Source organism: Calypte anna, chromosome 2 (genome assembly GCF_003957555.1).
Source record: "Calypte anna isolate BGI_N300 chromosome 2, bCalAnn1_v1.p, whole genome shotgun sequence".
Lineage (NCBI taxonomy): Eukaryota > Metazoa > Chordata > Aves > Apodiformes > Trochilidae > Calypte > Calypte anna.
In genome coordinates this window covers 72,705,843-72,731,890 of record NC_044245.1, presented here as the reverse complement: position 1 = coordinate 72,731,890, position 26,048 = coordinate 72,705,843, and the positions used below count along the sequence as shown (strand labels likewise).

Here is a 26,048-nt window from a genome sequence, read left to right as displayed (position 1 = left end):
ACATTGGTGCATTCATACAGAGAAATTGGAGGACTGGGAAAGTGGAGGCCACATGCTACCCCTGTAACTAAGAACAAGTCAGTTAAATTCAATGTGCAATAATATCTGTGTATGGAATGAAGAGAATGCCACCTATCTCCTTTTGTAATCTTTCCTAGATTGCAGAACGAAGACCATAAATAGCATACTTCACTTCCCGTCTTTTCTGTAATTACATAAGATACTGTGAATTAAAAAAAAATCCTTTGAAACATAATGTTTTTAGACCTTTCTTGAAAGCTTCAATATGCAAACAGTATTTTCCATTTTTCCCTGCAGTTAATGACATTTCCTTCAAAGTAACCGAAGCCAGTTTTGCTACGATTTGCACTGCAACCACATAGCATGATCCAATCAAGATATGTATCCCCTGTTCACATATGCTTGTCAAGCAGGCCTTCATTCCACTGTGTCTTTCTTTTTTTATCATGAACAGTCATGGAAAGTCAGGATAGTAACTTGCCTTTTGCCATTCAGCAGTTTCTTATTTGTGTAAAAGACCAAAGGAAGATGTTATCAAAATTACACTTTGCTTTTACAAAGATTCTTCTTGTTCATAGCTGAGAATCATTTCTCTTTGCTTTATTTTCATTCTCCTCCTACCCTCTTTGGATTTATTCCTACAAATGACTTATCATAAACTCACTCACATGCAGAATGCAGTTAGCTTTCACTCAGACATCCCTATTCATGTTTAAATATTTGTACTTCTACAGACAGCATTTGCATGTAATACCTGCTGCAAGCCTTAGAAATTCAGAAGGCATTTTGATATGAGTGGTAGAAGCATTTTTGTCTAGGCTTTTGTTCCAGTTGCTTTCTGCAGTTACCTAGCACTGGCTGCATGAAAGAAACATATAAAAATATGTGTCCATATTGTCTTATATCCAGGTCTATATAGCCCAATTTTCTTAAAAGCACAAAATTTCTGCAGGAATTGGGAGAATTTTTCAAAAGTGGCCAATAATGACTTTTGATTTTCAGTGAGGTCTTGCTTTCTCTCCAGATGAGTTTGTAAAACTGGGAAAAGAATGGAGAGAAGGAAGAGAATAAGAGCAGTTCTCAGTTTATGTTCATGTATGAAAATGGGTGTAAGAGTCTATGTTTGTGTGTTAAGCTATAGTAAATGAAAACTCTAAAGTAGTAATGTGTTCTTCATGTATCCTGTTATCATCAGCATTTGGACCGCCAACAGGAGACATCAGTGTACTTGTTTTTATCTCCTAAATAAACTCATCCTCATAGGAAGTTGTTAGTACTGTTGCTTTCTAAGTCTACTTCTTAATGCTTCTGCCAGTAGGCTCCCTGCAGTCCATGTACTGCAGCTTCAGAAGCCTGTCCTGATGCCATAGCATAAGGGAATGTCAGAATTGTTGTTCAGTTGCTTTTTTGTTTTGTTTTGTTTTGTTTTTCTGCAGGATTGCGGGTGATAACATTTGAAGTTGTGGATTTAGGATCATCCTCATTGCCTACTCCAATGATGAGGAGGTGTTTCTGCCACCGCCATGCAAATGCTGTTGAGATAAACATCCCTGTGCAGCAGCAACCAGGTGAGGGGAGAGCACAGAATCCTGCTAATGGGCTGCTGTCTGGAGGGGAGGACAGCCTCTTTGGAATGGTCACTTATGCACAAAAGTGTGAAAATGCTGAAGTCCATAAGCACTTTTACCATCCAACTGCACAAAGCATATGGCAGTTGTTTCTCTCTGCATTTTCTCTCCAAACTCTATCTCCAAACAGATTTTTGTGTTTAGGAGAGAGGTAATGATTACTTATGCAATACAATTTTTTCACAGAAATGGCTGCAAGACATCCTCTGAAATGAAATACTCTGTTTATACAATTAAACATATGAAAACCTTTGATTGTTGATCAAATTAAAAAAGACTTAATAACTATTTTAGGAACAAGTTTAGCATGTATTACTGAAATGGTTACATTTCCTCATTTAAAAATAATCTTACTTTAACGTAAACAAAACAATAATTATTTATTTCACAGGCATTTGATTGTACGATGTAACCTTGTAAGTTTTATATTTTAGTAAAAAAAATAAATCACATTAACTATGAACATATTTGTCTTGAACTATGATTACATAGTGAGTGACAGAAGAATACATTTTACCTGTCAAATTGACATGTTAGATAACAGCACACCCAGTTCAAAACTAACCCAGTTCTTCTGCAGACTTCTTAATGACCAGAAGAAGTATATAACATGACACTTTTAAGTATTTAATTAGCCCATTCTCACTTTTTAAGGTAGAAATTAACATCCAAATGTGGTAAATTACTTGGAAACTATTATTTTTAAAGATCTGTCATTAACAACCCCTATCTTTACCATCAATATCATTTATTAAACAAAGCTTTTGTCCCATTAGCAAAACTCTTTCAAGTATTACACTTGTCTTTTAATTAATATTTGTCCATACAATGAAAAACTACTTTAGAACTCAGTAATGAAGCATAATCGTACTATGATTTAAGTAAAATACGAGTTCTGTCACTGACTTTAATCAGAACAAGACTGATACATTTTTTGTAAATTTTGTCTATTGAAGATGGAAATTATCCTGAGAAAATACCATTCTATTTTCTGAACTACTACTTAAATCTGTGAGAAGGTGAGTGGCTACTGTATGCAAATTGTCAAACAACTGCCAGGGATACTTATTTCTTGATAGTTCATATGCATCATTCTTTGTTTGAAGCTCATATGATGAAATTGAATGGATGTGACTGTATGTTTCTTGTATGTCATTAAAAAACAAGATGTCATGCATATTGGCAATTAGTTTCCACTGGCTACTTCAAAAACAAATACTCAGTTTGACCTTGTATGCTTTCTGCCTTTCTTTTTGTGCTAGTTTCTGATCATACATGTTAGGCTGATAAGATTGTTTGGTATCAGTTCTGGAAACACTTCATGCCTGTTGACTTGCTGCTATGAATATCCAAAGGGGCATCTCCCTCAGCTCTTTCTGAACCCTGAGCTGCCACTTCTTCCCTTTGCACATAAAAAAAATTAAATATTAATTTTGCTACTCCCACTAAAGAAAAACAAAACAGTGCATCAGTATTTCATTTCTACTAGTAGTAAAGATCTTCTTTTTCATCCTTCTTAATGGGGTTTGATTTGATGAGCTATCTTCAATAAAACAAATGTGAAAGAAAGAAAAGGATGATAGCATCTATCTGGACAGGTGAAAAAGCATCCTGGACAAAAGTTAGCCTATATAATTACTGTTATATTGAAGAAAAAGCTGAATAATTGCCAAATAACATACCCTTTGATAGCTTTCTAGTATGCACCAGCAGTTGTCAGATATACAGCAACAGAAGTTTAGATTTCAGCAATTTAACAGCATTATTTTCCCTCTGAACTGTATAAGAGAAATCAGCCCAAAGTGCTCTATGGCTCCTGCCCCACACACACCCCTTCCCTAAAAAGTATTTATAAGGCATCTTTAACATTTTAGACACTTTTTAACAAAGCATTTGCTCTTTTGCTGCCAGCAGTTTCAATGCCAAAGAAAGTTAATCTACTCACCACGGGCGTGATCCTAGCTCTGTCGGTACAGTGCTGCTTCTCTACCTGCTGTCTCCTGTCTGCCTGTTACTGTATCTCAAGTGCTGCCTGTACTTGCATCTAACTAGGGCTCCCTCTCTCCCAGCATCACTTTTAAGTCAGGCAGGCAGGGAGCTAAAGCCAAAGGGACGCTGTGTCAGAGTGGTTTCCATTCGGTGCCCCTGGTTAATGTTCGACATCGCTCACCGAGGGAGGCGATGCTGCTGACAGAGCCGCAGTGCTCAACATGCCAAGGTTTGGAGCTGGGGGAGGACAGGACGCTGGCTTTGCCAGCCATACAGTGATTTGCAAGTGAATGCAGTGGGAGGGTTCAGAGAGGAGGGCTTTGTTAAGAACCCTCTTATTAACTGAGGCTTAAATACAGAGATTCGTGCTACCAGCTCCGTTTGATCTGTTTTCAGTTTTAATAATGAGTAAAGGCATGCCCATAACCTCTGAATTACACGGAGAAATAAATTGCTCTATTTATAATAGAGACAGTGCTATTTGTGTGCACATACTTACTGAAGAATACAAAATTATTCTGTAACCGTGGATTTACAAGTGTTTTTAAATTGAAAGAAGGCAAAGCATTGGAGGTGTTTTCCTGTTCTCAATAGCTTTACAGCACTAGTGTCACTTGCAGTCATTTATTATGATGGGCTTGTCACTATACTTGAAAGTGGACACAATATAAAGTTTCAAAGGATCTTTCAGGACTTGTGGCTAATAATGTTCAGGTCATTCACAGAAATATATGAGTTTGCCAGCAAAAGTAAAGAATTTCTGGTTTCCTGCTGCAGCTTCTGTGGAAACAAATGTAGGTACACTGCTCTCTACTATGTCACCGGACGTGTATTATTACAGAATATTGTGCTTTGCTTTAACCAGCATCTTCAACTGAAGCATAAGCTGTTGCCTGTCTAAATGTGAGAACTGGAGTATAGTCAGATCTGGTTTTGCATTTGCTATTTCTGTATCGTTGTGAGCTTCTGGGTATTAATGACTATTTCAGCCACTGACATGATAAACGTTTGCAATGGGTCTTCTAGGAACTGGTACTATGCAATCACTTTCTGTAGCAACAAATGTAAGAGAGCTTTCATTAGATGTCTGTTATGGACACCAATAGAACAACACGAAATGCTGCTAAAGTGTAGTTCTCTGGACTTGTAGCATAATTGCTTGAGTATCAGCATTTCCCCTTAGATGGTTCATTAGGTTAGTTTCTAATTAGGAAATATCATTAGGGCTTTGGGTTCAGTAATAGAAGTGAAAAGAGGAATCTGTTTATTCTGGCAAAGAAACTTTACTATATCAAAAGAAACGTTTACATCAAATAGCCAACTGAATACCTAAGTAAATTATTCATTTTTCCTTATGCTGTTATTTTTACTTTAATACTACCATTGATGAGCTCTGCAGGCTCACAATCCCAGTACACTGTTTTTAATGAGAACCATTTCACCATTAGATCCCATCTGAAATGATCAAAGCATTGATACAATCCCTTAAAGAGACATCAGTCAGAGACTTTTGTCATTGATTTCAATGACAATTAAATTGGACTCTGAATGTATTAGTATTGTCTGAGAATGCTACATATCCTTGCCACATATAATACTTGCATATGTATAACAGAATGCAGAATTTGGTCCAATATTTTAAAAATCAAAATCCAGACCAAGGACGAAATCAATTACTGTACAAATGTATTAAATGTACAAAGTAAAGTTTTAATCAGCATTTTCATTCCACAGTCAGTCTCCTTTAGTAGTGGAACTACTGGGAAAATAGACATTTATAACATATAACATAACAATATAATATTTGCCTCAATGATTATGTGGGAGATTAAAAAGAAAAGCTGTAGAAAAGTGTTTATCTCCAATACCATATGGTATAAGTGCATCCTTAATTCTTGGGGATCCTAAAAATATCGTCTTAATAGGAAGATGTCTCAATGATAAAAAGGCATAAATAATGGCTCTCCTTTTTTTCACTGTATTGACTTTTTTTCATTCTTTTGGCTTCTCTTTGAGAACATTGTGGCTACTCTAATCAATATTAGGAAACCATCCAGGTACAGAGGATTCCCTGACACTAGAGAGATGTAGAAAGCATCTTTACACAATACTTTTTTCAGTGGCAGCAGGATTGGCCTGTGCTTTGAAGGATCTGATTATACCAGGCAGAGGAAACACAAATAAATGCGTATATGTCCATTTCTGTTGATGTCATCTACAAATTTGTAGTAAAACGAGCAATATTATTTATCTTAGACAGTATAATGCCTTTTCTCTCCCATATATTTCTCATGGTCTTGTAAATATGACACAATAACAGCTACAGGAGAAAAAAAATGAAATTACATGCTCTGCATTAGCAAACAAGAGGCACTTACAATCCAAACAGCATTGCATGATTGGGATAAAAAGTTTTGCAAATGTACACTGTAAATGGAATATACATCACAAGTACACCAAAAAGGGAAAACCGTAGGTGTGACAGTAAAGAGGGAGAGACTGGAAATCTGAGGCTTTGCTGCAGCACACAGAATACTCCATATAGGGGAGGAAAACAAAATGCTCTTTCTGAAAAAGAGTGGGCACTGGAAAGAGATATGGAAAAGAAGAAAGTGCACCAAAAGGGTAAGGTGGGATTGTTTTTATCACAAGTCAGGCTGTACTTCAGTTTTATGTTTTACGAAGTCTTTCCTGAAACTGAATCTCTCCTCTTTTGACTCCTATTTATCTTTCTTTACCTTCCTAAATATTTGTCTGCAAGCATCCATGTGAAACAGTGATTACATACCCCATCTTTGTTGAAATTCTGAACATTTTCTCATTTGACAGAGCCTAAGATCACTTAGCAGTGTACAGAGTTGGGCTAGTTGCCATGTTCAATCTTTCTGAGTTCTATCCTCAGTTCCCATATTTTTTTTCCTTTCCTGACGTGTTTACACTTAACTTGTCTAGGCAAAATTAAATGCAAATAAAACATGAGAAGAGGAAAGAGGAATGATCCATTTTTATCCTTAGGTTTTTCTCACCTACATTCAGTCAGCAGTTGATGTCCAGAAGACTGCCAGTGAGACCTTGATATCTCATGCAGTCTCTTCTCATACTTCTGAAAAGACAAGGAATGCCTAAATTCTCACAAATCTGTGTTCCCACAAAGGTCCTAGGGTCTGTAAGAAAAAAATCAGTCTGGGATTTATTAGTAGCAACTTCCCTTCAGTATGCTGCTTATACGAGGATTTTTCCATTGTGAGAAGCATTAAAATATGTATTCGGTCTTTCTCAAGTGAAAGACTCTATGTGATGCCAAAAAAGAACAGAGCCAAATAGAAAGGAACAATCAAAAAGCACTTAAATAAGAAAATCTCCCTGAGATTCGCAAGAACAAATCTGACAGTTGTGCAACTTCAGCTCTCTTAATTTTCAACAGAGCCTTCGAAATTCTGAAACATAAAGAAACTGGATCAAACTATTAGCACTTGTTGAAAAACTAGATCTAAACACACATGTATTTTCTTACTAAATATTTTTCAAAATAAACTTGTTTATTTTCCAGATTTTCTCCAACGTTTGTCTTACTGTGTAATACTTTAAATAATTCATTTGTTAAATGATATGATGAAGTGTATGATTTTGAAAGACTGATGGAGCATTACTTAATCACACCTGACGAACACTAGATTTTGGCCACTCTGATATACATAGGACAAAGTACAAGAGAGAGAATAAGAAATCTTCGGCTACTCTCCTAGTTTTGACCCTCTTCTTTTGGTACAATTATTCAAAAAACAGCTACTCTGATTTTTCTGATATAGAATTACATCTTCATATATGGATCCATTTTCTGAAAAAAAAAGACATGATTGGAGGAAAGATGTGTGTGGGAGGGGTGAAGAATATGGTAATAAGAGCAAAATCATAGTCATGGAATGGTTTGGGTTGGAAGGGACATTAAATATAATCTTGTTCCAAAACTCCTGCATGGACAGGGACACCTTTCACAAGACCAGGTTTCTCAAAGCTCCATCCAGCCTTGAACAATCAGGAAACTCAGAAAATTCCACTGTGCATGTCTCTGACAAAGATCATGAACAGCTTTGATCCCAATAACCAGGGCCTGAGTAGCACCACTTGTCTTTTTCTGCATTTGGACATCAAGGCATTGACCGCTACTCTTTGAGTGTGACCATCCAGCCAATTCCTCCTCCATCAAGGGGTCCATCCATAAAATCCATATCTTTCAAATTCTGACACATTGCTAAACTTTGCTCTGTTAAAGTAAAATTAAACCGCATATATCAGGTAACACTTTTCTACACAGACTATTGGAGTAGGCTAACGTGTCTCCGGACTTATTTGTGTTTCTGTTTTGAGAAATAAAATAGTAAAAGTTCTAGTTAAGAATATATGCAACAATGAGTTTCATAGTTCAGTTTGCATGCTCTGTTTACAGAATTCTAAGTAAAATAAATCTCTAACTTTGAATTTTTCTGAGCTTGGCAAAAAACAGTAATTTAAAAAAAATAAAATATATATATTTGACTTCAAATAATTTGATTTATTATACACGCACATGAATATGCATATTTCTATATGTGCATGCCTCCATTAATTTCTATGAGAATGTTTTTTTGTATTAGTAAGTCAAGATTCAAATGTAGTTTTACATTAACTTGATTTCATCTGTTAAATGGATAAAAAAACATTTTTAGAAATCCCTAGCAGTTTCAAAATTATATTATTATTTTCATTCATAAATCAGTGGAATTCATCATGTCTATTTTGTTTTCTTTCATCTGTTTGCAGAAACAGTTTCAAAATATTTAAATAACATAAATCTAGATTAGGTTTTGCTGAAGTTTTAAAACATCAGGCCAGGTTTTACTTTGGCAAGGCTTTAATTATTTTCTCAGCAGTTAATCAATTCAATACAGGTGAAGATCTTGAAGATTTTAAAATCACATAGTAATCAATGTAACTATGTATAAAAAGTGTGATGGTCTAATTTTCAATCAATTTACCAAAATTATCATGGAAATATGATTTGTTGCATAAATAAAAAATAAGCCACCATATACTTAAGTAGAAACAGCAGATATTGGATGAACATACTAATACATCAAGAGAATGTGAATATCAATAAAAAGTGAATGCCAAGCTGAATTTCAAGTAACATATAAAATGCTTTATACAATGGGGTTTTTTTAGCACTTTATTTTTTTAATCTTACAAACAATTTTTACATGGATAATTATACCTGGTCACAATCTTCATTCTACATTTTTTCTTGGAAATGCTGGTTTACTGAAACTGTTGACAAATATCTTCTGTTTCTTGCTTATTCTCTTTATCAATTCTCTGAGGAGAAGACTGTGAGCATGTGATTTCTGAATGAAGTAACACTTCTCAAGATCACTGAGGTGTATTGTTTTGATTGACCTAATCTAAATATATTTTCTGCAAATTTTTTTTTACATCTCAGTCAGCAAAGTATTTTGAATCATTTTATTTGGCCATAGGACTTCTCATAAATTTGAAAAACTACATTGAATGAAAAATTTCTTGACCTCCATACAGTAATTATTCAATAGAAATACACTCTTATAAGATATGAATGTGAAAAAATCAAGTTAATCTGTGAGAGAGAATTAACCAAATTAAATATTGTTTTGGTATGGGAAATGAAATTAAGGCAATAATTTGATCTGGGTATCCCAAATCTTTCTACAGAAACCAGCATCATTTTTGCCTTCATTCAGAAAACAGGGCAAGATCTATACCTGCCTTCAAAGGCTTCTTAAAATTCTGCAAGATTCCTGACCAGAGCACAACAGAGCACACAGGGTGTGCTCTGCACCATCACAGGGTGGACCTTCCCATCCACTACTTAAAACACAGAAGACCAGATCTAGTATGGTATTTAAGTGCCTTCATGAAAAAATAAGTATAGAAATAAAACATGTAATTCCCTTTAGAAACACTGCCACTCCCATGGGCAGTTGTGACTCAGTCTCACTTTTGTATTATAGAACATCTCTCTGATGGGCCACAGCAAAGCCCTCATCTTAGATCAGTCACATTGATCTGGAACTGTTTCCAGACTCATCCATGTGTACACTCACCAATCGATAAACTAAGTGCCTGTGTCAGGGGAACAATGGCAATTCTTGTGGTTCAGAAGAGATGCAAGTACTCTGCAATGTGAATGCCACCTGTTCACAGCAGAAACAATGAACCCTAGGCAGTGCAAGCACATGTGTCTATAGTATTTCAACTCATAATTTAGTTGTAGAGACATATCTTAAATATTAATATTAAAAGCAAATATGACCAATAAAAATTATAATATTGACAAAAATAAGTAATTTTAGTGAAGTATTGAGATATCAGTAAAAATAGTGGTTTAAAAAAAACAAAAACCAATATAAATATGGTGATATTTTTTACTTTCTAAAGAACAGCTAGAAACTACCATAGCTTTACCTGAAATTTCCATCTTTAATTCCATAGCTAGAATCCATATGAGTTTTACATTTGTGTTCAATTAACTGAGAACAACTGCTAACCCTTCAGCTATCATTGCTTTATAAGCTTGATCATTAAATTCTGTACTTGCAGTATGTGACATGAAAGTTGTGAAGAGTTACTGAAAAAAATCATGGGAAAAGGATTGTTTTCCACTAACATCAAAGCAGAAACTGATTTAAAATAAGGAAAATAGCAGAAAAAAAAATATTTCTGTTGGTATTTCATTTCTTGATATAACAAAGGTAAAGAGTGATCCCAAAACTGAATACATTAACTTTCATTTTTTCTATATTGCAATAAATACACATACATAAATAACTCTATTAACAGATATTATATTCTGTTTGTGGAAAATATTCCCAGACCTCTCCCATGTTGTTCTCTGCTGATTGTAAAACGATGCATAAATGTATAATCTTCACAGCAAATGTCATAACTGTCCTCCATTAGTTTGGCAAATCTCTATTCTGTTTACATCAGTTTATTTAGATTAACTACTTTACATTCTGTGTGGTAATACTCAAGTTTTCATCCACTACAGTACTTGTAGCACTACTCAAGTCTATAACTGTGCTATACGGAGAGAATTTCACCTATTTCACTGGTCCAGAAGTTGGACAGACCCCTTAAGCTATTTCATCTAGAATCACTGAATGGAGAAAGAGACCTCCAGAGGAAGATTCATAACATTTTGAGATAGCTGTCTAAAATATCTGAAGAAAACTGTAGTTGCTAAGCAACCTTATCTGGATTATTTCTTTTTCTTTCCCTCAGCTGACTATGAGGGGAGCCCTGCTGAGAAGTCTACAGTTTTTGCCTAACTTTCAACTACAGGTGAGATGTCTTTGGCTTTACCAAGGGCAAATCATGCCTGACAAAACTTGTGGCTCTCTATGAAAAGGTCACAGCATCAATTGTCAAGGAAAGAGCAACCAACAGAATTTACCTAGACCTGAGCAAAGCCTTGACACAGTCCCACAATGACATTTTCTTGTCCAAGCTGGTAAAATATGGTTTTGATGGGTGGACCACTTGGATTAAGAACTAGCTTGATGGCTGCACCCAAAGAGTGGGTGTCAATGGGACCGTGCCCAAGTGGAGGCCAGTGACAAATGGACTCTCTTAAGGATCAGTATTGGGACCTGTCCTGTTTAACATCTGTTTTGGTGAGATGGTCAGTGGAACTGAGTGCACCCTCAGCAAGTTCATTGAGGTCACCAAACTGTGTGGTGCTGCACTGGAGGGAAGGGATGCCATCCAGAGGGACCTTGACAGACTGCAGAAGTGGGCCCATGGCAACCTCATGAAGTTCAACAAGACCAAGTGCAAGGTCCTGCATCTGGGCTGAGGCAATCCCAAGCACTGATATAGGCTGGGCAGTGACTGGCTTGAGAGCAGCCCTGAGGAAAAGAACTTGGGGGTACAGATGGATGAGACGTTCAACATGAGCCATCAGTGTACAGTTGCAGCTCAGAAATCTAAACTGGATCCTTGGCTGCATCAAGAGAAGTGTGGACAGAAGGTGAGGCAGGTGATTCTCCCCCTCTACTCTTCTCTCCTGAGACCCCACCTGAAGTACTGCATCCAGTTCTGGAGCCCCCAGACAAGAAAGACATGGATGTGCCGGAGTTTGTCCAGAGAAGGGCCACGAGGATGATCAGAGGGCTGGAGTACCTCTCCCATGAGGACAGACTGATAGAGTTGGGGTTATTCAATCTGGAGAAGAGAAGGTTCCAAGGAGACCTTATTGTAGCCTTCCAGTATCTGAAGGGGGCCTACAAGAAAGCTGGTGAGGGATTTTTCGATGTCAGGTAGTGATAGGACTGGGGGAATGGATTCAAACTAGAGGAGGGTAGATTTTGATTAAATGTTAGGAAGAAGTTCTTCACCATGATAGTGGTGAGACACTGGAACAGGTTCCCAAGAAGATGGTTGAAGCCCCATCCTTGGAAGTTTTTAAGGCCAGGCTGGACAAGGCTCTGAACAACCTGATCTAGTGGGAGGTGTCCCTGTCCATTGCAGAGTGGTTGGAACTACATGATCTTAAAGGTTCCTTCCAACCCTGAAAATTCTATGATTCTATGTATCCTGTCCTCAGGTTCCATTTCCTGGAGTTCTTAAAAGTCCATGATTCATGAAGAAAATTTTTCAAGATTCACCTTTTCCACTAACTTGTTGTTAAAATATGTTTCCAGTCATCCTGACTGGAAGGAAATAATGAAAGTTCAACTGGAAAAGAGCGCAAAATTTTAGCATGTTCTTCTTTTCAAAATATGAGCTTGATTTTGCCATGCTGCTCAGTCACATGAAAGGTATCTGTATAGATGATACAAGTCTAGCAATACTGAGAGAATAAGTGCTATTAATCATTTTGACCTGGTCAAACCAATTGGATTTAATGGATACAGGGATGCAGATTCTACTACTTGTGCATGCTTAAGAAGTAAATAGATGATTAAACTTTTTCTAATTAAAAATATTTTACAGTAAAAAACCAAGTAAACAACAAAATCAAATTGATGACATCAGCAGATTTCTGGGAAACATTTTGAATTTTTCAGCATTTTCACTAAAGTATAATCAGGAAGTTAATGAAACCTATTTTGGCCTTTGCATAGTTCTTAGAGCAATCACAGTGCTCCTGGGCTTTGGTAGTTGATTCAGATTTGAGGGCTCAGCAATAGCCTTGGAGACAGCAAGGCCTGAGAGCCCCAGGCTGGAGCAGTGGTACTGAGGGAAGCCAGTGTCCATGCATGGTCCTTTGTGTTGTGTTCCCTAGTAAAAAGATAGTTTAAAGATAATTTACATGGGGGAACCACATAGGTCATGTATTTTGAAAAAAATCAGGTTATTTTGATATTCTGGTGAGTCTAGTTTTTTTGTGTTTTTTTCCCAGAAGATTTAATCCTCTTGATATATTTATTATTAGCATTTCTGCCTTTAGTTGTGATTTGAAATAAAACACCACGCTAAACCACTTAAATGCTGTTTGAAGCAACTCTAATAGCATCATTCTCTCAAGAGGAGAGAAACAGAGAATTAATATTGTGCTCTCATGTTTATATGTCTCTCCTTTAATTATGAAAAAAACTCTATGCCCTGTTTTATGGGACTATGTTTTATACAGTGTATAGTTTCTTGGCCTTTATTTTAATCAAGTTGTGATAGATTTAATATGAATTTATTGTAACTAGAAAAATTATGTGACTTCCTGTCCCACCTAATACATTTTGGTTTTTTTTAGTAAATATTACACTAAGCACAGCAGGATAATTAAAGAGGAAAGTCCCTTATAGGGGCCTCTGGGTAAGGTCAACCATTCCTCATAAAAAACAAAAGAAATGGTGTCTAAATTATTTTAAATTCCTGGATATTACCAGAAGGTTGATGGAAAACCCATGACAGTATTTTTTATGTCTCCAAAAAGAAATACTTGATCATTTAACAGTTAACATAAAAGTGCTATACTTATTTATACTGATTTACTTATTGTTTTCACATTACCTGAAATCAGTGACTATTTTCTGCTGTCTTCTAAGTGCTGCGGATTAGGTATAGAAACAGAAAAAAAAATAACAGGAGGGAGCATAGCTCACAATGGTGATAAAAAGAAACTAAACAGATGAGAGGAAATTATATTAGATAAATGCATCCAAACAGGAGGCCTGATCTTCTGGTAATTTGTTGTTTAGTATAGCATCCAAAATTTATTCAGAATCAGAATTTGTTCAAAATCCAACAGATATTTACATGCTTGTGAAAAACAACATATAGAGCTCCAAAAATGCATTACTGTTGGAGGTCCAGAAAAACTCATGTAGTGAAATGAGGCAATGAGGCAACCAGGTGCCACTAATTACCAGGTAGTGGGCATGAGCTTGTGTTAAGCCCACCTGTGCCTGATTAGGGTGGGCCCCAACTGCGCATGAGATTAGGGGGCCAAAAAGGTGAGGCCTGAGGCACAGGCTCAGCTCATTCCTGCTCTCACAACCTTGGGATTGCTTGGCTTCATACTGCTTTGATGAGCACCGTGCTAACCTGATTGCACCACTGGAGCTCACCTTGGGGTGAGGCTCGAGTTCACAGCCTCAGCTTTGCTCGGGTTTAGCTGTATAAATACCGTGCGACAACTGGCTGCACCACTCGAGCCTCACCCCTGGTTGCCTCATTTCATTACAAGCTCAAGCTTCAAAATATTAACCTAAAGTGAATAGCTATCCTCTTGGGATGAGGGACAGATAGAATAGTGCAGTACTTTGTTACAGAGTCTCACCAAACAGTAAAATAGCCAGGTTACTTCAGCAGACAGACAACACTGTGATTTAGATGTAGCCAGGTTTATGTTCTTGTGTTTAAATGACTGTCCAACTCTATATAGTGACAATTAGTCTTTTATTATTATTATCATCTATTTCTATTTTCATAGTGAATTTTAGAGCTTTTTTAGAATGTGGGAACACAATATGCTAGATATTTTGAAAGCATGCTGTGAGACAGCTTTTTCATTATCGAATGTACAGTTTAAAAAACCTAAGACCTAATTTGAGTGGGAGGCATGTGAAGGAGTGGCACATAAGAAACTGCTGACTGTCTGACTCCTTACAGTCATACAGTAGCTTAGGGAAGGATGAGAAGAGTCAGCTCACAGAATGCTGTGTAACCACCATACCACAATGCTGATTTCAGATCACTTTACAGGAATTTGTTCAAAGCTTAATTGTGGCCACATTGCTCTGGTTAGTGGGAATGGAATATGCACCTTCTGCGAACACATCAGTCAGCAATTCATCCTTACACTGCCTGTTAGTTTCTGTTGTTATGCCCTTTTGGATTTTTCCAGTTTTATTATTTTGTTGTTTTTGTGTTGTTTAGGTTTTGATTTTGTTGTTATTGTTGTTTTGTTGTTTGTTTTGGGGTTTGGTTTTTTTCAAGATTTTTTCGTAGTGCAATCCAATTGACAACCCGCACCTAGATGAGGGGGTTTGATTCAAATGGTCATAGATTGTCAGATGTTTCCATATGCAAAAATGTAGCATACATTTGACAATGTTGAGATGTCTCCCATCCTGTCAGGAAACATTTAGTATTTCTCAGCTTTATCTATGGTATTCAGTTGCAAAATGAAGATGACACATGTTATTCAGGAAGCTAAAATAGTGATAACGCAGCTCTATCTGCTTGTGTATTTTGGCCAGCTTCAAATCTCAGTGCCCACATGAATATATTAAAATACTACCACCTTCCCAATTCTTTCTCTTTGGAGACCTTCTCATTTAGAAAATAATTTAATATTGAATTAAGAGTGTTGAGAAGCACTCTGACCTCTCAAGGTCAAATCCCATGAAGCCAGATACTGGAATGAAAACAAAACACATCCAAAGAACTTACTCTGAAAAGATGAGCCAGATTAACAAAGAACAAAACAAAATTATACCTGTAGATCCACATCTTCCTACCTGTGACACTTCAGGGGCTACAGACCCATATCTTCCCCACTATGGTCCTTCAGGGACTTCTCCACCATACTTCTCTATGGGTTGCATGGACACAGCTGCCATCTCACCATGGGCTGCAGGGAAATCTCTGCTCAGACACCTTCTTCCCCTTCTTCCTCACTGACCTTGGTGTCTTTGCTCTGGTATTCCTTGGTCTCACGCCCTCCTCTCCTCTCCTCTCCTCTCTTCTGCAGGTATTTTTTTTTTTAATATCTATTTTCCCAGTTTTGTTTTCCCTTTCTTGAGTATATTACTCACAGAGGTACATCCAGCTTTCCATACTACTTGGCTTTGGCCAGATGTAGGGCCATAATTGGAGTCCTGGGAGCTTCCAGCACCTTTTCAGAGGAGCCACACTTGTGCCTCCTCCTGTCCCCCCACCCCCTTCCAAAACACCACTGCACTAACCCAAGACTTATGGTAATAAACAGCACACACACACAAAATGTTTTGCAATAATTAAGCTGCCAGTAAGATATTTTCATAATTTTTTTTCACATTTTGCTAGTAAATATTTAATATATAAGTAAAAAGACATAATTTTTTTATAGCCTTAGCTATTTCTGTGCAATGAGTAAGAATTATAATGGGTCAAATTTAAAAGAGGCTAATTGTTATAAAGCTTTGTGACACTGTTGTCCAATTGCTACCAGTATTTTCATTATATGCATAAAAATTATTTCCCTGCCTTGATCAAAAGCTTAGCTACTTAGTGCCTGTGTTCTTAGTAAATTCTCTTCTCTCAAGCCAAGTCAAGCAGAGAGCTGAGGCCACTGTAGTAAGAAAACTGAGTTAGAGTCCTTCTTAACTGATCAAATAGATAACAAAGAAAAAACATCTCTACGACAGTGTTGTCATTTTACTATTTTAAGGTAGGGTTTGCTTACTTTTCAATTGGAAATGTAGTTTTGTGAGTCTATCCAGTTCTTTAGAAAAATTAGTCTGAACAATACTAAGAAGGGAAGAACTTATCAGGATAAAAGAAATGCCTATATTTTAATGGCAGTCCATTCAGCTTCAGCCACGGTGTACTTTTAAGAATTCTCTTGGTATAAAATATGCAGTTCCAGTCACTGACCTAATCTTACCATATTGCCCGTGACAATTCTTCTCCTCAAGGATTAATAGAGGCCCTGCTGGGAAAACAAAAAAGAGCAGCCACTACTTGTTGGTCCCTTCAAATTAGAGCCCTGGTGGGCTCCTGCCTCAACACTTGCTTTCCTGTTACTGCTCTGCTCTTCTTCTCTATTTGAGAAATAACAACCAGACTTTCATGCTCCTCTCCAGTGTCTGAGCTCTCAGCACCACTTTGCTGCCCTTTAGCTCAAAACCATATGCTTTATAGCACACAAAAACAAACAGTTGGAGGACTGTTAAAAAGGGGGCTCTGAAATAAAAGAATTTCCTCTGCAGTATGCCTCTGAAGAGCTTGTATTGTAAAATTAATTCTCTCCCGCTAAGCTACAAAACTAGTGCAGCAGAAGAGTCCTTCATGTCAGGGATGATGCAATGATCCTTTATCCCTCAGACCTGTGGTCAGAATCGATACAGGGACTGGCTTACCAGTGGCTGATGCATTTCCTTGAGTGTAAATTCCATTCTTTTTAAAATACCCTCTAGGGTTTTTTCAAGACTCCCTTCTCTTTTTTAAGTTCTAAGTTATTTGTCTTGCTGCCTTCAGTTTATACACCTGCCAAGCTTCTTAAGAGATTAAACTGAATTTGCTCCCCTTTCATGTTAAGGATGTAGTGAGAGTGAGAAAACAATTTGTTGATATGCTACATGCTACTGATTAGCTTTAAACTATGCATTATCACTGTTTTTAACCACAATACCGTTCATAATCCTAATGAAAAAAAGGAAAAAAAATTAATCCATCTATGTGAAACTTTTCCCTAAGGACAAACAGTGTTGTTTGCATTAAGGGGAATGTAAATCCTAGATAAATCAGACCACCACTGAAACTCAATCTGTGTCAAGCTGCCTAAAACTGTTTGTGATACTATAGACCAAAGGGACGTATTGCTGGGAAATTGCTCAGTATGTCAGAAGAAGCACGAGGTATGTGGGCTCTGCTGTTCTGGAAAAATTAAAGACCTCTCTGATAGATGAATTCAGCCCAGACACTATGCTAGCCTTGTTGTGATGGTGTTGAAGCATTTCCTTTTACCCCAGAGGAGAGCCACACTCATTTACTCAAACATAATTTCTCCTCTGACTGACAGATTTTGCATTTAGAGATTAGAAAGATCCCAAACCCACAACACTTCAATTGTTGACATCTTAGCATCAGCAGCAGGCAGTCATAAAACCTCAGATTGATAGAGCTTAAGGGCAAATTTGTTTTATTCAACAGTTTCTGTTTCTTTTTGGTGTCTTCCTCTGATGCCATAACGTTTGATTTCATTAATTAATTTTTAATAAACAGATTTTTAATGTACAAAATATATAAACTATCAACAGACGTCCACATTTAAAAACAAAACCAAAAACCACAAACAAAAAAACCCCCATGTTGTAATTTGTCTAAACCACACTTAAGGAACTCTTTGTTTAAGATTTATTATTACTATTCTGATTATCCCGGTTGCACATTAAAATATATATTATTGTGTCTCCCATCTTTCTCAGAATGAATGTATTTTTAGAATTACAAGTCCAGGAATATAAAAAAGAGCTGGTCTTCAAAAAAATCGGAAGTCACAGCTGTTGTTTAGTAATCACAGAAGAATTTACCTATTTTATTATTTCTTTTTTCCTTAGCTTTCTGGGGCAGCCTTGTAGCTTAAGTTTGTGTCTGATATTTCTTAAATTCAAAACCTACCTTTAAACACATTCACAAATGCATGCTTTTCTTCTTACTGAGGAAAAATTGGTTTGCTATGGCTGTTCTCTCTGTAGGCTCAGAGATACAGTAAATAGAGTTGACTCTAACAGAACTGACTATAGTATTTTTAACTAGTTTTTCTTTTAAATAAAGAATATCTTGATTAAAATCCAATTCATATTTTATAAGAAAATTACCTAAGTAAACCATCATATTGTAAAGCAATGAGCCGTTCTTTTTTGTTTGTTTGTTTGTTTGTTTGTTTTTGGATGTCTATGCGAAACACAGTATGTATAAATAAACTAGGCATGGACTGAAGGATTAATCAGCTCTCACTATTTTGTTTTGGGTATTTTTACTTTTCTGGTCTCATTTTAAATGCGAAAATTTTTGATATCTAAAAAATTCTGAAAGGACAGGAAAATTGTTTCCTGACAGCTGTACTGATATGATCAAGATTGCGCAGCTTCAAGCTATACATTAAGATATCCTTCTAACTCCTTGAAACTGAGATATAGTAAAATTTTATAGAACATTTTTCAAAGTAGAATTTAAAAAGAATAAGCAAATTCACACTAAATTAATATATTTTAAGTATTTGTTTAAAATTGAATATAAACTTCATGTCATTATAGTGTTATTATTAAAGCTTACTAGATACGGCAATATAATAATAGGTTTTTCTTTCCTATGGAAAATTAGCTCATTCTGCTTTTTATATGAACTGGTGCTGTCAGTGCATCATTATCATCGCTTTCCATCTAATTACTTGTTCAAGATAATAATAAATACTGTTCTCTCATACAAATATATTTTGAGTTATTGCATTTTTACACATAAAGCCACCTTTTAAAACAGCACAAGCTTTCAAAGAAGAAAATAATACCTGCTAGTGAAGGTAGAATGAGCTGTGTTTTTTGTTGTGAGCAAGCATATCATATTTTCCAGATCTCTCAGGGAGAAAATTCATAAGTTTTCGAATATCTGTTTAGTGCGAGTTGTGCGTTTTTCCAGTACTCTGGCAAATCAGGTGGCGTATTTCCAAACAGCATCTGGGGAGGTGTCTGAAGATATGTTATGATGCTTTGTTACATGATTTGGCTTTCAGGATGCTCTTGGAGGGAACACCCCTTGAGAATGGCAAACCTGTGAGAAGTAGCAAAGCAACTCAGCAAGATCACCCTGCAAATACAGAAAACAGACTGAACAGATGGCTCATGAGTAAACCCCAATCTTGTCATCACACCATCTAGTGAGGCCAGAAAAGGGCTTTTTTAGCAGCCATTTTATACTGAGCACCATTGCAAATTACTGTGATTGGTCCATCCCGTCCTCCCCATAGACACAACCACCACTCTTCCATTCTAAATGTCACATCAACAGGCTGGCAGTAGCTGGTGGGGATTGGAGTGGTTTCAGGTTAGTATGGCCATAGGAAATATTTATCCTGGTTCTTTCAAACCAGGGGAGCTGTAGAAGATTGCTCACTAAGAGATGTTGCCTTCCCCTACCTCCCCAAGTAGGGCTGCACAACCATTCCAAAATTTTACTGTGGGCTGTCACTGGAACCCTGAACTCAGGCACCCTCATCTGCTGCTGAGTCCGCTTTGGGATTTTTCCAGTTGGGATGAAATTACCATTTGAGAAGTGTGGGTTCCATACTTGCATATTCATTTCTAAGTTTTCACATTTGTAAATAATTCACCATCTTCATTATTATTATTTATTATTTCATTAAACCTATTCTATTTTCTTTTCTTCCAGCCTTAAAGTCTCCCTGATTTCTCTTTTATCTTTCCTTTGGAGGGTAGTGGAGGGGATAACAGGGCATCTGCCACCTGGTTATTTACTAAAACTGTGACATAGAAATATCACAAAATGAGGCAGTACACATTCAGAAAATCAAGTGCTAAGATTTACTTCAAAAGAAATACAAACTGATGTAAAGTCAAGAGTCAAAACTCTCTCTTGTAATGACACTTGAGAGGAAAAAATGCAATGAATGTCTGATGTTTCCAACAAACCTATTCATTACTTTTAATTGTATTGCTTGTATAATTAAAATAAATAATGGTTTTAGTGCCCTTGATTATATTTTATGTAATTATGTGCTTCACATTAAGCTATGAAGATCTTCTGAAGGACATACAAACTTCCTGACCAAAATCCTTAATTCATTTGAGCTCATGACAAATCATATAATGACTACTACGGAGCCAAGCTTTCACCTTTTCCTGCTGTACTAACCTCCAGTTTTTAAGGATGTTTTGTTTGTTTGTTTTTCACTTAAATCTCAATTACTGGTGAGTTACTTGTGAGAGCATTCAACTCATTTAATCTTCTTAAACATGTTGATTATATGTCCCTGGAGGACATGTTCTCCAAGTCTGGGAGTACAGTTAGCACATCCTAGTCCAATTTGGACAGAACTTCTTTTTCACAAATAATTTTTTCTCTTTCTTTTTCTCTGGTCTCAATCTTGTATCATCAGTGAGTTTCACTGGGAGAAGTTGGAGTTTCTACAAAAGCTCCCTCAGAAAAATTTTGAAATAATTTTTTGGATCTGTAGTAGCAAAGTTGACTATATTACATATGACTAAGTTTTTTAATCTCAAAATTTAAGTTGCTAAGTTTTTCCTTTGACCTCATGAGATGATTCATCTGCATAAAGGTAGGCATGTATATCCGTTCCAAACCTGAAGATTTTTTTTCTATTTTATATTCCCAGTTCTTCAATAAGATCTGTTAATTCTGCAGTAAGAATTTTTATGGGAAAACTCATTATGTTTACATATTTGACTAACCAGACCAAATTCTTAATTTAAAGGGATCTTTAATAATTGAGTTGCATGTCTAGAAATCTGAGAAAAGTTTTCTAAATTTCTCACCTGTCTATAAACAGCTTGTGCATACATCACCAATTCTGGTCCTATTTTCTGCTGGCTTTATCTGTTACCACTCCAGTAACATCATAATTTGAAGCTGAGCACGTTCACTCAGCATAGCCAATCCCTGCAGTCAGTGTGTGATTTTTCATACAAAATGTGACTTTAAAGAAATTAAACTACTTTGGGACAAGGTTTGCATACCAGGTAGCTTCTGAGTTATTCTGCTTCTTAAGGATTGCACAAGTTGACATGTTTTCTTGCCTTTCTTTCCTCATTGAAAATTAAATGCTGGCTTTTGTTGTGTTTCCTTTGGAGCTTGGGATATCTATTTAAACACCTGCCTTGGTGTTTTGAATGAAATTCATAAAATGCTTCTGCCAGGCGCTGGGACATTAGAAATGCAGCACTGAACAGTACACATCCTGTTATATTGTAAAAAGGAATTTAAAATGTCAGTTTACTCAGTCGGGTGAAAGTAATCCTACTTTAGGAATAATTAGAAGAGTGTAAAGCTATTAGTTGTCTCAGGTCAGGATGATTAGAGAAAAGATCCTTTTTATTTAAATAAGCATGGACCATTGTTATTATTATTATTGTTATTATTATTATTATTATTATCTATAGTGCCAGGGTTTAAGACTTTACTGTCACTTCACAAAAGGATTTAAAATAACTACTCTTCTATACTAAAATATTATGTATATATTAATAAAAAAATCTTTACTTTGCATGCCCTATATAAACCTAGATTGGATTATATTTGTTCCTATCCTAATCTAATTTTCCCTCATACTTCTGATTTCTTACTGTGTTTGAGTTCTCTCCATATACAGATATGGCTAAGAGACAGCATTAAAATCCTGTTCTTTGTAAAGAACCTTCTCATAACTGAATATGTTTTACAGTTGCATTTTTGTCTCATTTCAGGTGTTATTTGAGCAAGGGTGAAGTGCTAAGCTTAAGGTTATGATTTTTTGGATTGCAATTAATGGCATTTGTTAATTTTTTTGAGAGAGGGAGCTGTTTATAGGCTGTAAGTACAATAAAAGTCAAGAAACAGGTGACGCCTTTTTAAAACAGTGCTAAAGCTCTCCCTTCATAGTAAGTCTAATCTTCATATAGCCAATGTAAAATGTTTAAGGTTCAAAGGAATAAATTTATAACGAAAAATCTGTGAAACAGAGTGATTCCTTCTTTTTTTTTAATCTGAGTTAATAATGCAAAATAAAGTCTTAAAGGAGACAAGAGTTTACTTTGACATGTTTACTCATGTGAATATTACTAGTCAGTTTGTCTTATCACATTATTTGAGCCTTGATAAAAAGCCATATAGTGCTTGCTGGAAGGCAAGCAATGATAGAATAACATACAATAATTCTTCACATTATACTTCTTTTTCATTGGAATATAATTTTGCAAATTTTTTTTTTTTTTTGCTAAAAAGTAATATTCTTGTGATAGCAACTCTGTGGAAGAGAAGTTAAGGTTTTGTCATATTTGGCATTTTAAGATGGCTATGCTTTCTTAACTATGTTTAGTTCATCCTACAGATCCTGGGTGTCCCTACATTTAATAGCTTAGTGTGTTTTCTCCAGTTTTTAAAGAAATGTCTCTAGCAATTATACCACCTGGTCCAACAGATTTTTCTTCTAGTGTCTTCGGCTTTCAAGAAGAATGAAGGATTAAGTCCTTAGACTGTTAAATATACAGGACACTTTCCACCAAGTCCATGTTAATAATTTCCACCCAGCCCATGTTAATAATTTTTGACCACAGACATTTTCAGTGTTCATATCTGGTATTTATGTATTTATTAATAAATTTCCATGAATCAAATAAGAACCCCAATGGTCTTTCTTACATGCAGAAAAAGCCATGAGGAAACACTCATTGCAACATAATATTTTACAAAATTCTGTATCACTGTGGACTGAAGAAAGAATACAATAATATACATGATGTTGATTTTGTATTTCCCTTTCATTAAATTCTTTAAGGTGCCCATGCAGAACCTGACACAAGAAGAAAAAAATAGCATTTTCAGTAACAAATACAACTAAGTAGTTTTTAAGTTCCCAAAAGCTCATTTAAAAACAAAAAGTCTAAATATGTAGTTTTAATATATAATTTATATACATATATGTATTATATGATATAATATATATTACGTATATTACATATATATTATATTATACAATATAATATATATATAGTTTATATATATATAGTTTAAATATATAATTTTGGTGGAATTGAAACTTCTTGAATTTGATTCTGAGGCTGTTTCATCAATTATTGTTTTTTACATTTTAAAGGAAAGGCTCAATTTCCATCTAAGCAGATTCACAGAATCAGAGAATGAAAGTGGTTGGAAGGGACCTCTGGAGATCATCTTGTCCAAATGCTATGTCAGAGCAGGTTCACCTAATGTAATTTCACAGGTAAGCTTGTGAATATCTTCTGAGACTCCAACACCTCTCTGGGCAGCCTGTTCCAGTGCTCTGCTACCCTGATTTTAGAGGTGACAGAACAAATAGAGGTGAGATGGTATCAGAAAATAAAAGAGGTCAATGTACGAATTTTGAGGTGGAAGAATAAATGTTTTCTCATGAAGAAAAAGGGGAAAGACCATTGGTGGGTACACATCTTTTGCAGAGTTTATCTTATCACATTCTTCTCTATCCAGAAGGTTTCACTGAACTGTTCTTATTTACCATGAGAAGTGTTTTTGTTGACAACATCATCTTTCTGAACAGGACTGTTTCATCTGGATATCATAAATAATTCAGAAATTTACTAGGTATTACATTTTTCAGTTTGTTATGTATAATGCCTCTATAAACACTCCTTTAATGGGTGCCTGCAAAGCTAACTCCTGTTTCAGCTACTGCAACATCATACTATCTACCCTTGATAAATATATAACAATTCCTTTTCCTGGGCTTCATATAGAATCCTGCTTCAAAATTTATTTGTATTATGTGTTATCAAAATGATAAAAGCTTCCTTGTTTTTGTTTCCCTCTTCTGCTTTACCTTTCTATATCTTTTCTAAAGAGGCTTTGCTTTAAAGGCCATCAGTCAACTTTTCTCACTCTGCTTTTCATTCTTTACACTCCACTGAGAAGTTACCCGAAACCACTGATAAGACCAAATACTAGCCCCCATTGTCTTTTTGCTAAGCATTGAAATAAACAACTTCTGAATTCTTTATAATGCTTTATGCAAGCCCAACTATTGCATTGCTACTTGTCAAAACACCATTTTTATTTAATTTGTCAAAAATTTCTACATCAAATTTGACAGTAATTAGACTATTAATGTTTAAAAATCACTGTCTGACAGGGAAACATGTATCCATAATTTTTGCCTTATTCATCTCATACTTCTTGCTTTATTACTAGAATGCAGTGCAAGTTGTGTGGTATGGAAGTTTTTAATTATTTTATACCTGTGCAGCACTTCCTCCTTTGATGTTGACCTAAGAGGTCAGACCAAAAAGGTCATCTAATTTAATATTTTTTCTTCAACTGGGGAGAACTATAGCAGGATCCCTTCCTGCATTAAGAATATGAAAGGCCCCCAAATTTTAGGCTTTATTTGATTCACCTTAGTGATAAAATCTTTTCGTCTGTCCATCGTTTTGACGCAAGCCCAAAAATGTTCTGTTCTCTTTCTACACAGTGTTTGCATCTGGCTTTTCTACTTATTTTTTCCATACTGTTTCCAAGAAGATCACTACAATGCTGTTGTGTGAAACATGAAAGTTATGATTTTCTCTGGTCGGGTACATTTTCTGTCTTAATTATTAATGCCTTCTATGAACTATCTTCTGGACTGTGCTGTCTTACAACTTCTGGACAAACCTTGTACAGATTACATTACTATGCTGCAACATGCATTTTTTTCATCAGTAGGAACCTTCCCCACACACCAACTTGGTACTGCTTCACATTTTTATCTTCTGAATTCTAGAGGTCAGTGAGGATTATATTCAGGAACTTTCCTGCCCATCTTCAGAAGGAGCAGTCCTCTCAGAAATTCAAAATAACACCTGCTTGCCAGTGAGGTGAAGCCTTTTTATATAGTCCTTACACCCCAGGAGGTCTGCTTCCTTTACACAGTTTTTGTTTTTGTGAAAATGTACTCTTTCAGAAGGGAAGACTACCCAATTTCATCCTAAATGTCTGGTGCTGCTACATGGTATGTTAAAATGTAATACTTCTCACTTGGACAAACGTTATTCCTCTTCCATGTGACATCAGCAAGACCTCTTGAACAAAGACAAGATGTGAGAATTTCAGCCATTTTCCCAGAAGCTAGCTTTGTTTCTGTGACCCTGAATTCCAGGTCTTAACTGCCATCTATAGGTGCACCAACAGATTTTGATTATAACTAAAATAATATATATTTGCCTTTCATTTCTAACTCCAGAACATCCAGTGTGGATTATTTCACTGCACTGGTATAGATGTGCATGCAAACCTCACACATACATGTACATATTCCATAAGCCTGTAGCCACATATTTATGAAAAAATGCAGTAACAAATATTTTATTTTTTTGCTGGTTTACTCTTGCAGAAAACAGTATTTCTGCTCTGTGACTAAGTGAGCTGAAGGAAAGATTAATTCTGGCTTTTGATAAAGTTGGTATTTTGGCGATAGGCATGAAAATA

General features: G+C 35.9%; 1 protein-coding gene across 1 annotated transcript in view; it reads right to left on the bottom strand.

The window, feature by feature from the left end:
• LOC103525551 (cadherin-9) overlaps window positions 1-19,423 on the bottom strand; it is a 105,559-nt gene extending 86,136 nt beyond the window's left edge. Inside the window, exon 1 of the mRNA XM_008490511.2 lies at window positions 19,369-19,423. The gene's annotated coding sequence lies outside the window, so the exon portion shown is untranslated. The remainder of the gene's footprint in view (window positions 1-19,368) is intronic.
• Between the last annotated feature and the right edge of the window lie 6,625 nt (window positions 19,424-26,048).